This window comes from Squalius cephalus, assembly GCF_949319135.1.
Source record: "Squalius cephalus genome assembly, chromosome: 2".
In the NCBI taxonomy this organism is placed as follows: domain Eukaryota; kingdom Metazoa; phylum Chordata; class Actinopteri; order Cypriniformes; family Leuciscidae; genus Squalius; species Squalius cephalus.
In genome coordinates, this window is record NC_137123.1 from 15,274,011 (window position 1) to 15,290,064 (window position 16,054).

The 16,054-nt window shown below is 43.6% G+C and overlaps 1 protein-coding gene across 3 annotated transcripts in view; it reads left to right on the forward strand.

Moving 5' to 3' along the window:
- The window catches only part of LOC307152307 (uncharacterized protein), a 147,951-nt gene that overhangs the window by 99,517 nt on the left and 32,380 nt on the right, over positions 1-16,054 (forward strand). The gene's annotated exons all lie outside the window — the stretch shown is intronic.

Consider the following 16,054-nt stretch of genomic DNA (forward strand, 5'->3'; position numbering starts at 1 on the left):
CGATCACTGGAAGCTAATCCAGGTGTACAGTGCATAATCACCAGATAGACTCACACAGAGTCAGGGAATAAGGGAGGGGAAACCTTAATTCCCTATATTGTAGTGTCCGTAGACTCATATATGACCTCACAGAGAGAGTCTAAAGACAAGAGGGGATTCCCTCTGTCCTTATATGGCCGCGTCCGCAGACGCGAATATGACATCACATAGACAGGGTAGGGAGCTTGAACTAATGTGGGAAATGTGGGTCTTACACAATTCTGCCCAAAGATAGTCGGTAGCGCGTTTGCGCCCGCGATTTCAGTGAACTAATTAGACAGCTGAATCGATTACACCGACAGAAGCTTAGCCTGCAAGGCGGGAACCTCTAGGTTGTAAAAACTGATAAATGTAGATGGTGAGGCCCAGCCTGCCGCCGTACATATATCCTGTAAGGAAATCCCGCTAGACCAAGCCCACGAGGAGCCAACGCCTCTTGTGGAGTGCGCTCTAACTCCCAACGGGCACTGGATGCCCTTGACAGTATAAGCCAGCGCTATGGCGTCAACTATCCATCTGGACAGACTCTGTTTCGAAACAGCCATTCCCTTGGAACGTCCACTGAACGAGACAAAGAGCTGCTCTGTCTGTCTAAAGGCAGCAGAGCGGGACACATAAGCTCTTAAAGCCCTAATAGGGCAAAGAAAACTCGAGTCCCCTTCCTCACTTGATCCCGGCAGGGCAGACAGAGAAATAACCTGAACCCGAAACGGTGTGTTGAGGGATTTTGGCACATAGCCATGCTTAGGTTTGAGTATGACTTTAGAGTCATTAGGACCAAACTCTAAGCACGCTGGGCTCACGGAGAGCGCGTGCAGATCACCTATGCGCTTCACTGAAGCGAGAGCCATCAAAAACACTGTTTTGAAAGACAAATGTTTGAGGCTAATAGACTGGATAGGCTCGAAAGGGGCACCTTTCATGGCCGCCAAAACCGTAGAAAGGTCCCACATAGGGACTGAAGGAGGTCTAGGTGGATTCAGCCTCCTAGCTCCCCTGAGGAAGCGGATGACTAAATCGTTCCTTCCTAGTGACTGACCCAGCGTTGATCCTGAGAACGCTGAAATAGCCGCCACATACACTTTGAGCGTGGAAGGGGATCTACCCTTATCCAACAGCTCCTGTAGGAAGGAGAGAACCTCCGTTACCTCACAATCGAGGGGTGATAGGCTCCGAGCTGTACACCAGCTGGAGAAAACCGACCACTTTGAGGCATAAAGCCGCCGAGTCGACGGTGCTCTAGCCTGAGTGATGGTATTCATCACTCCCTCTGAGAGACCAACGGATATCCGTTGAGCGCCCACACATGAAGGGACCATAGCTCCGGGTGTGGGTGCCAAATCGAGCCCCCGGCCTGCGAGAGGAGATCTCTCCTCAACGGCACTGGCCATGGAGCGATGTCTGCTAACTGCATCAGGACTGGGAACCATGCTTGGTTCTTCCAGAACGGTGCTACAAGCAGCACTGGACATTTTGTTTCCCTGACCCGCTCTAACACCTGTGGCAGGAGGGAGACGGGGGGGAAAAGCGTATAGCGGGCAGCGCGGCCACATCCGGGACAGCGCGCTGTCGCTCTTTGAAAAGAACGCGGGGCAATGAGCGTTTTCGTGGGACGCGAATAGGTCCACCTCCGCTCTGCCGAATCTCTCCCACAACAGCCGGACTGTTTGTGGGTGTAGAGACCATTCCCCCGGGGGAATGTTGTTCCTGGACAGTCTGTCTGGGCCCACATTCTGAAGCCCAGGCACGTGCACTGCTCTCAGCGAGCGTAAGTTGTGCTGAGCCCAAATTAGGAGGCGTTTCGCCAGCCTGTACAGGGATGTGGATTTCAGACCGCCCTGGCGATTTATGTAGGACACCACCGCCATGTTGTCCGAACGGACTATGACGTGTTGGTCCTTGATATGGGGACAAAAACGCGTCAACGCGTTGTGCACTGCCAGCATTTCTAGGCAGTTGATGTGTTGGAGCTTTTCTCGTTCCGACCATAGGCCGAAGAACGGTCTGCCCTCGAGCAGCGCTCCCCATCCCGAGGTGGATGCGTCTGTCGACACCATCCTCACTCCCGAGGAAGTCCCCAGGCTTACACCTGATCGGTACCAGTCGTTCGCCAGCCAAGGTATCAGGGCTGTTACACAGCTCTGATTGATCTTGAGGCGTAATCGACCGGACACCCACGCTCCGCGCGGTACTCGCGCTTTCAACCAGAACTGCAGCGGGCCCATGCGGAGCAAGCCCAGCTGGAGAACTGATGATGCTGAGGCCATGAGACCTAGCATCCTTTGAAACTTCCTGAGCGGGGTGGTCGCGCCGCAGCGGAATGATCTCGCCGCGCGCTGAATGTGCAGCACGCGCTGTGGCGACAGCCGCGCTGTCATAGACTGTGAGTCCAGAACGGTACCCAGAAACGAAATCGTTTGACTGGGGTTCAGTGAACTCTTCGTCCAATTGACCGTGATACCAAGATTCTCGAGGTGATCGAGTAAAATGGTTCTGTGCTCCACGAGCTGTGATCGTGATTGAGCTAGGATCAGCCAGTCGTCCAAATAGTTCAGCCAGTGGCGGACTGGGACAATAATTCAGGCCGGGAATTTGATTCCACTGCCAGGCCACCTCTGCTGCTGCAGTCACCACCACCCTATTCATGTAATCTACTGGACTGATAAACTTGTAGGCTAACCCTATTAATGTAACAGGTTATAGCATAATTGCCTAAGTCATTTTTTGTTTCTTCTTGTTTTCCAAAGACATTGAAATATGACTTAGGCAATTATGCTATGAGGCTAACGATATATAAAAAAATTTGTAGACATAGAGATGCACCGATTACAATTTTCTAGGCTGATTCCGGTTTTTCATTGAGTTTGACCTGCCGATTCCGATTTTTTTTTCTAACCACTTTACAGCACACACAAATATTTATTTTTGATCTTTTCTTGACTTTAACCCTTTCACGCGTAAGTTTAAAATATTCTAACTGACACCCCCACCCCCAGAGTGAGTTTTTTCAAGGCGAACGTTCCCTTTAATGTTTCCATGGCGACGCGTCACGCAATATTATATTTGAAAAGATTGTTATTGCTGCTTCCACAGACATCAGTGTGTATTTTACAAACTCCAAATGTATTGTTTTTCTCGTGCTTATGTGTATTTAAATATCTGAAACCTAAAATAAACATTATGAGGTTGAAAACACTGCTTAGTTGTGATATATGACAGCGCTGTATATGCGTCCGACTCTGGCTCAGCGCCAGCCAACGCGCGAAAGCACAGTTTGAATCTGGCAGTTATGCGACGTCTCAAAACGGTAAAATTAAATATGTAAAATTATAGACGTAATGAGTGGCACATAACGTGAAGTAACATGGCATTTTATTTTGTTTGAAATTTAACTTGTCCAGTGGGACAACTAATTTTCTATTCCACTTGTCCTACAAAAAAATCCACTTGTCCCGGACAAGCAGACAAGCCTTAATGTCGAGCCCTGCACTAACACTATTCTGTCTACTTTTTATTCATTTTTATTTATTATATAAAAAATATGCTACATGTAGACGAAACGAGACTTGACACAGCACAGCAGCACTTACATATTGTTGCTCGTTTGTTGGTTTAATTTTATCTATTGTGATTATCTAAGTGATTTGGATGAAAGCGTTCGTCTGCCAAATTATTATAAATATAATGTAAATGTAATCTTTACCGACCTGTTCCCTTACTGGCGAACATGGCTGGGATTTTGCAGCAGCTTGCTGCGTCTGTGGCCAGGGCTTTTTTCTTTTTTATACGCTCCCTCTCTGCTCCTCCTTTGCGTTTACGCTCCATTTTTTGAACGATTTCAAATATACCCTGTAGGCAGTGCGTCGCTGACGTTGGGTGGGAGTGTCATTTTCACTCCGCCATTGCCTGATTCGTCGATTGAGAGATCCGTCAATTAATTCGTAGTTGCACACCAGTCTATCACATGCCAGGCTGATCGTCTGCACAGCGGCAGCCGGCAGGCCAGAACGACCGTCAGGCCACCGGGAAATGTCCCGGTGCTCCCGATGGCCAGTCCGCCCCTGAGTTCGACAGAGGCGCCTCGGGGCTCAAAAACATAGGCGTTATGCCTGTGGCATTTGAGGCGGGGAGCGCGCTTAATACAGCGGGCGGAACGCTCGTCCTCGACCTTACTACAGCGCTTAAAGGAGCATTTCACCCATGGGAACATTGATCTTTATTGAAAGTGGGTCATATATGTAGTCGAAATGTAAAATAAATTTTGAATTTGGTGCCTTCTTGACCGAGGAAAGAAAGAAAGTAACTTCAGGACGCATTTGTATGAAAGACAACAACTCCCACAATGCACCACATTGCACAGCTGCGCAAGCCACTCCCACTAATCCAAAACAGCATATGAATCACTCATCCGTCTATAAGGCTAGCTACCACCGGAGCTTGAAATTCATTTCACACAAAATATCTAACGTTAGTTAGTTGGCGAACTCATTAGTGAATTACTCCTCATTTGTATTTCTTTCGAAGTGGTGAATTATTGCATGGTAACGTTACCGGGATGTTCAGTCAGATGCGGTGCGAAACTAGGATGGTTCACAACACAAACGTCCGTGTCCTCGTCTGATTCAGAGATTTCGTCCAGGAGAAATTGGCATCGTTTAAATTCTTTGCAGCAGACGGACTCTATCTCTGTGTTCGTAGTTGCATAGTGAGATCACCGGCGCCACCAGTCCGCCCTAACTCGAGCCAGTCCGGGCTCCTCGTCCGCGGCAGGCAGGTCTTCTGCCTCGGCTGCTCTTCGCTATAATGCGGCTTGTAAAGGTAGCCACAAACACCTGATTCAAGCATCAGACTTCCGAGATCCTCTTCTTCTACATCATATTGAGTAACGTTACCCTCCGCTATTGTCATATCTTCACAGCTGGCTTCACAGCGCCTGTTAGCTTAGCTTCCAAACAAGATGGAGGATATTGCTTTTAGTTTCAGAAAGTGAAGTCCCACCCACTGATCTGTAATAGGCCTGTAGCGTGAGCGGGTCCCGCCCCCTGGAATAATGAGGAGCTAGTGTTTGTAGTCTCTACACTTTTCAATGAAATGTGACTTCCTGCTTATTATGACGCAAAATGATGATTTTTACGTCATAATAAGCAGGAAGTAAAACACTTAAATCCTTATTTCTCCCATCTCAGGGAAAAATTAATGAAAAATCCACGTTTATTATAATATATGACTGGGTTTCTAACAATACAAAGCTTAATGCAAATGGGTGAAGTGTCCCTTTAACTGAGTGAGGGAGGACTGAGCTAGTCCCGTGGGACTCGTGTGTGCGAGTGAATGTGGGCGGGAAGCGGGCACATTCACTGCTTTGGGCGCGCTGTCTGCCTGAGCAGAGCGCGCGCTCACAGGTCTCGTTTTTACAGAGAGCCTGCGATCTGCCAGACATAGTGTTCGTGGGCACTGGGAAGTGGGCACTTTTACTATGTTGGAAGCGCAATCGACCTGAGTCGATTTTATGTGCACGAGCCCTAAGTGTAGGGCTGTGCTTGTGTGTAGGGATGGGCACTGAGGAGTGGGCATCGACACTACATTTATAGCACCATAGGCCGTGGCCGGGACACCAGAAAATACACTCTTTTCGGGATATATCTGAGTAGCCGTGAAAACGGCTTTTGTGTGCAGGCAAGCGGGCAACTGTGCGGGCTTGCGCCTTGCAGAAAACGCTGGAACAGCCGCAAATCTTGGGACTGAAACAGCGGAGCGCTTGGGTGAGAGGCCGGCCGCAACGGGACTCACACACCTGCGCTTTCCTAGGCGTGCTAGGACTTCTTCGGGGCTTCCGGTTTCACCACAATCCTCGGCCGCGGCCCGCGCATAGTGGGGCGTCGGGCGCTTGAGCGAGAGCGGGGCCTCGAGCTGCGCTGCTGTCGCTGCTGTGAAGAGGCGGCCGGAGGCGGGGGCTGAGGCTGAGAGCTCCGCGGGGTCTGTTTATCACGACCCGCTGCAGAGCCGGAGCGCTTCGGTAGGAAGTGCTTGAAGGCTTGAGACGCTTTCTGGGCTTCGGTAAATCTCTCCACGAACTCGGAGAGAGAGGAACCAAAAAGGCCAGCGGAAGACAGCGGGGCGTCGAGAAACACGGTGCGCTCGGAATCGGCCATCTCCGTGAGCGTCAGCCATAAATGCCTCTCAGCAACAGTGGCGGAAGCCATACACCGTCCCATGGCTTGTGCAGCAACCTTGGTGGCTCGGAGCGTGAGATCAGAAGCGCTCCTCAAATCCGCGATGCAGATAGCGTCAGGTCCCATCTCGTCCCACTTTCGGAGGAGATCACCCTGGAATATCTGCAGCGTAGCCATGGTGTGTAGCGCTGACGCGGCCTGCCCAGCGGCGGAGAAAATTCGCGCGAGCAGCGTCGACGTCATGCGACAGGCTTTGGAGGGCAACACCGGTTTAGTCCGCCGTCCAGCAGAGGGCGGGCAAAGGTGGGTCGCTATCGCCTGTTCCACCGGCGGAAGTGAAAGGTAGCCCCGGTCTTTGGCATTATCCAGCGAGGAAAATGCAGGCGACACAGATGAGTGCGTTCGCGCAGAGTAGGGCGCGTTCCAGGCCTTCGCAACTTCTTCGTGTAACTCAGGAAGAAAAGGAGCGGGCTTAGATTCCGGAGAAGTGCGCTCACCAGGGAGGAAGCTACCATCCAGCCGGGTGCGAGAGGGGGGCTCTGGTGCAGACCACTCGAGGCCGAGGCTCTCCGCGGCCAGCGCGAGTACTCGCATGAGCTCCGTCTCGATGTTGGCTCTCGTCGTGGGCTTGCGGGCGGGAGGCGCGAGATCCTCAGAGCTCGCCCAGTTCTCGCTGCCTGAAGCCAGCAGAGAGCAGGAATCCTTTTCCCCCGACACGGCCTCTGAAACAACTTCCTCAGATGAAGCGGCGGCAGACTGCGGGCGCTGAGCATCAGGAAGTGATTCAGGAGAAGCCGGCGAAGCTGGCGGGCGAACCGGCGAGCTTGGTCGGGCTGGAGCGGGTTCCGGGACCCGCTGCGAGCGGCGCTTCTTACGGCGTGGCATCGCGGCGGTGAATGCAGGCTTCGAGAAGGATGACAGGCGAGTCCGCAGAGTCACCATCGGCAAAAGCTCGCAGTGAGGGCAGCCGCCGTCAGCGAGTGCGAGCGCTGCATGGTCCTCACCCAAACAGGAGACACAGATGACGTGACTGTCTCCCTCGGTGAGTGGGGCTCGGCACGAGCCGCAGGATGGCATCTTGAAAAAGACGCAGCTCTTTTAGGGGGTGAGTGTTACAAGCGAACACACACACACACACACAAAACAGAGCAATATTGCAATAAAGGATATGTGCGTCGGAAAGCGCAGCAGGTACGGCTGTAGAAGGCGGCGTTGGCCAGCGGCTTCGAGGGCTCGTCCCGCTGAAGTGCTTGCTTCAAACGACGCTTGCTTCCGTGATCCAGCGATGCGTGCGCTTCGCTGAAGAGATTAAAATCAAGTGAATCAGCCTTTTCGAGCTCCTTTTATAGGGACTAGCCACACCCGTCTCGGCGGGAAATGGCAAGGAGGGCGCGAAGCGCCCTCATTGGCCTGACGTCACTTCAGGCCTCGCTCGATAGGCTTATGCAGTTGCCGCAGAGCAGCCAATGAGTGAGCAAGCCGTCTCGCCATAGCTGTGTACTGCTGCAACGCGCTTTACATGTATGAAAATTAAGGATAATTTTTTGCTTCAGTATTTCGTGAAAAGAGACTTTTCTAATTTTCTAATTTTCTAATTCATTTTGGTAATTATCATCATGATTTATCTGAACGAAAATCAAAAAAGATGATGAAAAAAGGGTGTGGTCTGCTATAGGAGAAAAAAAGAACACGTGTGGAGGAAAGGAAGTGAAGGCCAGTGGAAATGGCGGAACGAAGTTGCTGAGCGTTTTAATGGAATAATTTGTGTTTGCCTTAGTTTAATCATCATAGGTTGAGATTCAATCCTTGCGAGTACATCAGGAAGATTGTTGGAATCTTGGGATGTATCATAAGGAAGAGTTGCGTCAATTGAAATATAGGCCAACTAACTGAATTTCAACGACACCTCGAACTGGTTTGGGGATTTTGTTTCTACTCCCTTTTAATTTGACTGCTGGCATTATTATTCTTGGACAAAATCACAAAATCCCTCTTTAAAAATCAACAATAGGAAAGATCAAACGACACTTTTCCGTGCTTTTAATGGTTCTTTCAATCTCTCATCCATGTCCGCCAGACAGCTTGAGATCCATGCAACTACTGTGGGATCATCTGGTTGAAATGAGAACGATAGTTGTGTGTCATCAGCATAGCAATGGAAGGAGAAACCATGTGCCTGTGTGATGGGTCCCAGTGATGTGGTGTAAATGGAGAAGAGGAGGGGTCCAAGAACTGAACCCTGGGGTTCGGTCTTTAACTGTCTACAAGTGACATGTTTAATGTGTTTTTTTTAAGCAATGGGGTTACCTGAGCCTGCCTGAATGTAGTAGGGAAAATGCCAGTATGGAGGGATGAGTTGGTGATGTGTGTGAGTGCTGGTAGAAGTGTGGGAGAGATGTCTTGTACACAGTAAAATCCCCAGTGTTAAATCAACACTGCTCAGAGCACATATGGTCCCACTCTACATGGTGTTAAAGTAACACTGAAGCAGTGTTAAAGTTAATGAGACAATTAAGTGATTAACTGAGTGATAATTGAGCATTATTGAAGACACCTGATGAATATATTTTATGTGAGATTTCCAGCAAATCCTGGCATCTATAATCACTCCAAGGAATTTCATTTCATATACTCTTTCTATGTTAACACTTTCGATCTGTTACTGAAATTGCTTGATTGAATTACAATTGCCAAATATCATGAATTTATTTTGCTCAAATTTAATGATAACTTGTTTATGTCAAACCACTGTTTTATTTTTCTGAATTCTAGTGTGATTAAGTCCAGGAGTCGCTGTAAATTCTGACCAGAACCAAAGCTATTTGGGTCGTCAGCAAATAACACAAATTTCAGTAGTTCAGATACTTTACATATGTCATTTATGTAGAGAATAAATCATTTTGGTCCCAATACTGACCCCTGGGGGACACTGCATGCAAGATCCAAACATTCAGATGTATAATCTCCCAACTTCACAAATTGTTTCCTGTCTTTATAAATAACTGCTTAACCAATTCAGCACTATCCCCCTGATCCCGAGCCTTTCCAGTTTATTGATTAATATTTCATGATTAATTGTATCAAACGCTTTTTTCAAATCAATGAATACCCCAACTCCATATTTCTTTTTGTCTGTGGAATTTGTAATTTCTTCAATGAGTTCAGTTAAAGCTAGTGATGTTGACCTATTTTTTCTGAATCCATATTGACTGTCAGTAAGTAATTTGTATTTATCAATGAATTTGTCCAATCTGTCATTAAAGAGTTTTTCTAGAATTTTTGAAAATTGTGGCAGTAGAGAGACAGGCCTGTAATTTGTGAAGTGGTGTTTGTCTCCAGTTTTGAACAGAGGTATGACTTTTGCTGTTTTCATTTTTGTTGGAAATTGACCAGTTTGAAATGACAAATTAAAAATCGTCACCTTCCTAAAATAATTGCTTAAGTCATTTTTTGACAAAAATGATTTTTTTGCATAAGTCATCTCCTCATGATGCTGGCCACCTCTGGTAAAATCCCCACATCCTCAGTTGAACAGATCATGCATTTCTACCCCTGTAGTGTAATAGCCTATGTCAAGAGTGTGACTTAGGCCGTTTTATTTGGCCTAAGTCAAAAGATTTTACAAGCAATTTTAAAAGGCAATTTTACAAGCTTTTCAAGATGGGAGCTGCATCAAGAAGAACGAACCTCTGAAGTTATTTTTCATTTTTTTTGTGTTTTCTGAGAAACCTGAAAAATGACTTGGGCAATTATTTTAGGAAGGTGATGATATTCAATTATTGGTTCCGTTTTTGTGTTTTCTGAGAAACCTGAAAAAATGACTTTCTGCAATTATTTTAGGAAGGTGACGAAATGTAAGTTAATGGTTTTGAGATCCCCTCAATTACATTTTTTACTATCTTCATATCTATTTCATTGCAATCAGTGGAAGCTTTAGTTTAGCATTTTTTAACAATATCTATTATTTCTTTTTCTTCTACTGCTTTAAGAAACATCGAACATTGATTTATTTCAATAAGATTATTGTATCTGTTATCGATTATGTGGAATAGGATTTTTTTCAGCTAAATCTGGTCCGACATTTACAGAATATTTATTAAAGTTATTGACCACATCCTCCAAATTTTTTATGTTCTTTTCATTATCAATGAAATACTGAGGATAATTAGACTGTCCTGTGCCCCTTCTCATAATACTGTTAGTATATTCCATATACCCTTCATAATATTTTTATAATTATCTAATAGATTACTATAGTATTCTCTCTTACAAGTTCTCATAATCTTAATTAACTTATTTTTATATTTCTTATATTTATTTTCTGCTTCTATAGTTCTGTGTTGAATAAATTCTCTATAAAGTGTAGTTTTCTTTTTACAGGCATTGTGTAATCCTTTTGAAATGCACGGTCTATCACTATATTTTTGTTTTCCGCAATATTTTATTATTGGACCGTTCTTATCATATAATAATTTAAATATTCTTACACAGCAAAATCCCCAGTGTTAAATCAACACTGCTCAGAGCACATATGGTCCCACTCTACATGGTGTTAAAGTAACACTGAAGCAGTGTTAAAGTTAATGAGACAATTAAGTGATCAATTGAGTGATGATTGAGCATTAGTGATGAACACCTGTTGTTAACAAGCAGAATCACTGAAGGAAAGAGTTCAGTGTTACTTTAACACTCTGTAGAGTGGGACCACATGTGCTCTGAGCAGTGTTGATTTAACACTGGGGATTTTGCTGTGTAGAAATTCACCATATACTTTATCAATATCTTTTTCCTTATATATTATTTCCCAGTCTTGTGAAAGAAAATCATCTTTAAATGCAACCATAGACTGTTCTGACCCGTCTGAATAGAGGTTTATTGCCTTTTTTAGATGTGTAATTGCTGTTGTAAACTGTAAAAACTGGTAGGTGGTCACTAATATAATTTATTAATAGTCCACTCACTGTATTGTTATCTATATCATTTGTAAAAAATATTATCAATTAGTGTTGCACAGTGGGAAGTAATCCTACTGGGTCTGGTAATTTTGGGGGAAAAGCCCAGAGTATACACTAAATTAATAAAATCCTCCATCATATTGTGCTTATTTGGATTTAGCAAATCAATGTTGAAGTCATCACAGATAACCATGACTTTCTGATTTGTTTTTGTAAATTTTCCCTCCATCCAATCCTTAAATAAATCAATATAAGAACCTGGTGATCTACAGATGCAACTTACAATAAACATTTTCTTTTTTTTCCTCTACATACTTATATTGTAACACATTCAAGTAAATCATCCACCAATGTAGAATTTTTTTTTTCACCACCTTGTAATTAAATTTCTTGTCCACGTACAAAGCCACACCACCCCCTTATTGTTTTCTCTGTTAATACAAAACATTTCATATCCTTTCATTTCAAAATCTAAGCCCTTTTATAAATAGCCTTCTAAGCACTATTTATCCAAGTTTCAGATATAGCAATTATATTGAAATGCTGTTTAAACTGATTTAGATAACATTTAATGTTGTGAAAGTTAGCGTATAGGCTTCTGCTATTAAGGTGGATTATTGATAGTTGATTTTCAGTCTTAAAGCTCCAATATGTAAAAAAATTTCACCACAAGAGGGCGCAGTTTCCAACAATAACAAAGGCGAAGCTTGATGACGCTATGAAGGAGGTGACGATGGGAGATGTCGTTTTTAATGCGTTTTCACCATCTAGCGATATATCTAAATGGAATTAATGAATCATGATCACGGATGAGGTAATTTATTCGTTTTTGTATTACCTGTATGTCTGATCGTATTATTTTATGTCATCATAATTAATGAACTGCAAGGAACGTGAAATGTTATGCTATATTATCCCGCTACAACTTACAGCTATTTGTCATTAATTCATATCTATTAAAATCATCTTTACTGTGATTTTATCTTTACTCTATTAACGTAATAGAGTAACTATTACGTTACTTGTACAATAAAAAAAAATTAGATTTGCTTACCTGTCTCAATACACTCGCGAGAGAGTCTCTGTCAAGTCCAAGATTGTCGCGCAGCTCTCTCCATCTCGAAAACGCCTGGCCGATATTTATCCGGGTTTTATTCCTCCGTTTGTCACACAGTCTGCGTGTATCCGAATATGGACGCTTTCGTTTTGTTGGCACTTCAATACTCGCCAAAGAGTAATCGTGATCCATAACAGCTATAACCATACAGTATGGATAATGCTATAACCACCACTTCCGCATTTGATCCGGTGTGGTGGAATATCACATGGTCCATACCGGAAAAAAAGGATAGTGCGGACATTGCGTCACTGAGAGGCGACATTTCTTTTGCGGGACGGACAGTTATTTAAAATCGGAATTTCTCTTAAATAAAAAATCTTTGGAGACTTTTGAGATATTGTAAGTACACAACTGGAGGAAATATATCACACTGTGCAAGTTATTTTCGGAAATTTTATTACAAAATTGTTACATATTGGAGCTTTAACTGAACTATTAAAGGGTAACTAAACCCCTGGTCAGAGCCTGACTCCACCCACTGGCAATATTTGAAAAATGCTAGAAAATTGGGCAGACCCCAGCAGAGATAGAGGGGACGAACCGTGCGGGGGGCGTGCACCTGAGAGACCTGCTGTCAGACTCTCTAAAATGGAGAGTGACTCACAGGGTCGCAAGACGACGTAAAGTACATGCATCTGATGAGTTTTATCGAGTTGATGTCAATAGCGCACGCGCTGTCTGTAGGCATATTCATATTTTGCCGCTATGTGAAAAAATCCAGCAAAATGCGCCACCGCGTTTGTCGCCCCCAGTGGATTAACTTTAGCCTAACCATAAATTGTGATAAAAATATATATGATCACTCACATCAAGACGCCGCTGCGGTGGTGGAGTCCATGCAGGAGGAACAGCGTTTGGCACTGCGTCACTTTTCAGCGCGAGTGTGTGGAGAAGCCCATTTCCACCTCTATTGCGTTGGAGAAGCAATCTGCTCTCCTCCTCCACTCTGCTCCTACCTAAAGTGTGATGTGGGCCTAATTTGCATACAGATATCTGCAACGTCATTTCACCTAGTCAAAACTCTAATTCAAGATATTTGTAATTACATTTTGACTAGGCAGAATAAAAGTTACAGATATCTCAAATTTCAGATATCTCTAATCAAACTTAATTTCAAGATATCTTTAACTTGATAATAGATATCTACAATTAAATTATGACTATCCCTAACTCCAGTTTGAGATATCTACAACGCCATTTTGACTAGTCATAACTCCAGTTACAGATATCTACAACGTCATTTCGCCTAGTCAAAATTTAATTTAAGATATCTGAAAAGGAACATGTAGATATCTTGAATTGAGGTGAATTAAAGATATCTTGAACTGGAGTTATGACTAGTCAGAATCAAATTGAAGATATCTCAAACTGGAATTACCTACAATTCAGTTGCAGATATCCGTAATTCACATAGTGGATATCTGCAACTGAATTGTATATCTGTAATGATAAACCCCATGAATGGTAAAAGTGATGTCATTTGTCCTAGGAAGAATGTCTTTGTGGATATCTGAAATGACAATTATGGATAGGAAGAATGTAGTTGCGGATATCTGAAATGTTCTTTTTGACTAGGCAAAACTGAATTACAGATATCTGCAACACATATCCAGTCTAGCTGTTAAATGTTAAAATGGCTTGCCATATGCGTGGTAGCTCGTGCCAAGGGCGTGGTGAGCTGGAACCTGCTTACGTCACGCAGTACCGCAAACATCCAATAGGAAAATTCAACTGCAGTAGCCACCGTTCAACCTGAAGAGGGCAGCACTCAGACGTTTTTACACCATATTGTAAAATTAAAACACTTTATACCCAAATGTCAAAAAAGTTACTCGAATCAATGAACAGCACTAATAAAGCCCCATTCTTACAGATCATTGACTAAAAAAAGTTGGTTTAGGGTTTAGTTACCCTTTAAACTGTTCATTAGTGTAATAAAAACAGTTGCTGTTGGTGTTGAGGAAAAAGTTGTTTACAGGATCAATATCATTTTCCAGGTCCTGTGAATGATGTTAAGTATATGGAAAGATGTTCAACTCTAGTTTATCATGATCAATTATCCTCTGTCGTAGTTGATTAACTCCGTTACCTATGTGAGTTGTAAAAGATGTCATAGTGTAAACAACGATTCAGCATACCTGGTTGGAGATTCAATATTTCTTGTCTATTTTGGTGTACTGGACCGGGCATGAATGATCAGTTTGTCCTGTCGTAGATAGGCAATGTCCCCTCTTTCTCTCGCCGCTCTCATATCTGGCATCAGTTCCTTCCTTTTTCTTCTGACAGTATTCGTAAAATCCTCGTTGATAAAGCTTTTGGATCCTTTCAGTGACTTGGTACGTTGTAGTATGGCAGATCTGTCCTTGTGCCTCAGAAATTTCACAACAATTGGCCTTGTTCTATCTCCTCCAGGTTTCCCTGTACGGTGGGCGCTCTCCACTTCAACCTCTCGCTGCAGCTGTAACTTTTCAGCCAGTACTTTCTTCACTTTCTCCTCCGTCTCAGCCCAGGTTTCTCCTGGTGCCTCCTGTATTCCCTCAAAAATTAGGTTATTATGCCTGGATTGTCCCTCCAAATATTCCATTTTGTCCGTGACAGCAAGTAAACCGTCACAAACTTTAAAGGAGAACTCCGGTCAATTTTAACATTGAGCTCATTTTTTTGTACATTTGGAGTGCTGTCAATACAGAGAACAACGACAAAAATCGGTGTTGCCTACACCGAGTTATTCTATTTTTAAAATTTGCACCCTGTTGACTTCAATGGGGCAAGTACTAAACCTGCTTTTAGCCTCTTAACATCCTTGATGTGTCATTACAAGTGCACAGAAAATGTGAGTGATTCCTTCTGAGTGAACACGAGTGAGTCTGACTGCAGTAGATGTGAAAGATGTGTATAAAAATGATGTTATTTAAGCCAGCGCAAATACCTTTGTTTACATCCTGTTTTTCGGTTGAAGTCCAAAGTAGTCGATTGCCGAGTTCACGCGCGTGATCATAGGTATTAAACCTATGCATGTGAACTCTGCAATCGACTACTTTGGACTTCAACCGAAAAACAGGATGTAAACAAAGGTATTTGCGCTGGCTTAAATAACATCATTTTTATACATTTCTTTCACATCTACTGCAGTCAGACTCACTCGTGTTCACTCAGAAGGAATCACTCACATTTTCTGTGCACTTGTAATGACACATCAAGGATGTTAAGAGGCTAAAAGCAGGTTTAGTACTTGCCCCATTGAAGTCAACAGGGTGCAAATTTTAAAAATAGAATAACTCGGTGTGCAACACCGATTTTTGTCGTTGTTCTCTATATTGACAGCACTCCAAATGTACAAAAAAATGAGCTCAATGTTAAAATTGACCGGAGTTCTCCTTTAAAGATGTCTGACTGCATGACGATGCAGCAATTGAGAGTAGATTGAGTTGCAAAGGCTGGAATAAAGTCAGCTTTGTTGACTGCTGTCTGACAATTCCATAGACCCACAGAAAAAGAGAGATAATTTTAAAGAACTATATCCCTGATAGCAGATCAATATTGAATCAACATTGAATCAAGGTTGAAACTTAACATTGATTTTTCATCAGGTTTGCACCCTGAAATAATGTTATTTCAATGATGAAAAATAGATCAAGATCAACATAAAATCGAAAAAATTTCAACTTAAATTAAATAATTTCATTTACATAGAATCAACATTGAAACAATAACAAATTAATCTTGATTTTATAATAACATGTTTTTCAGAAACTTGTTAATTTCTT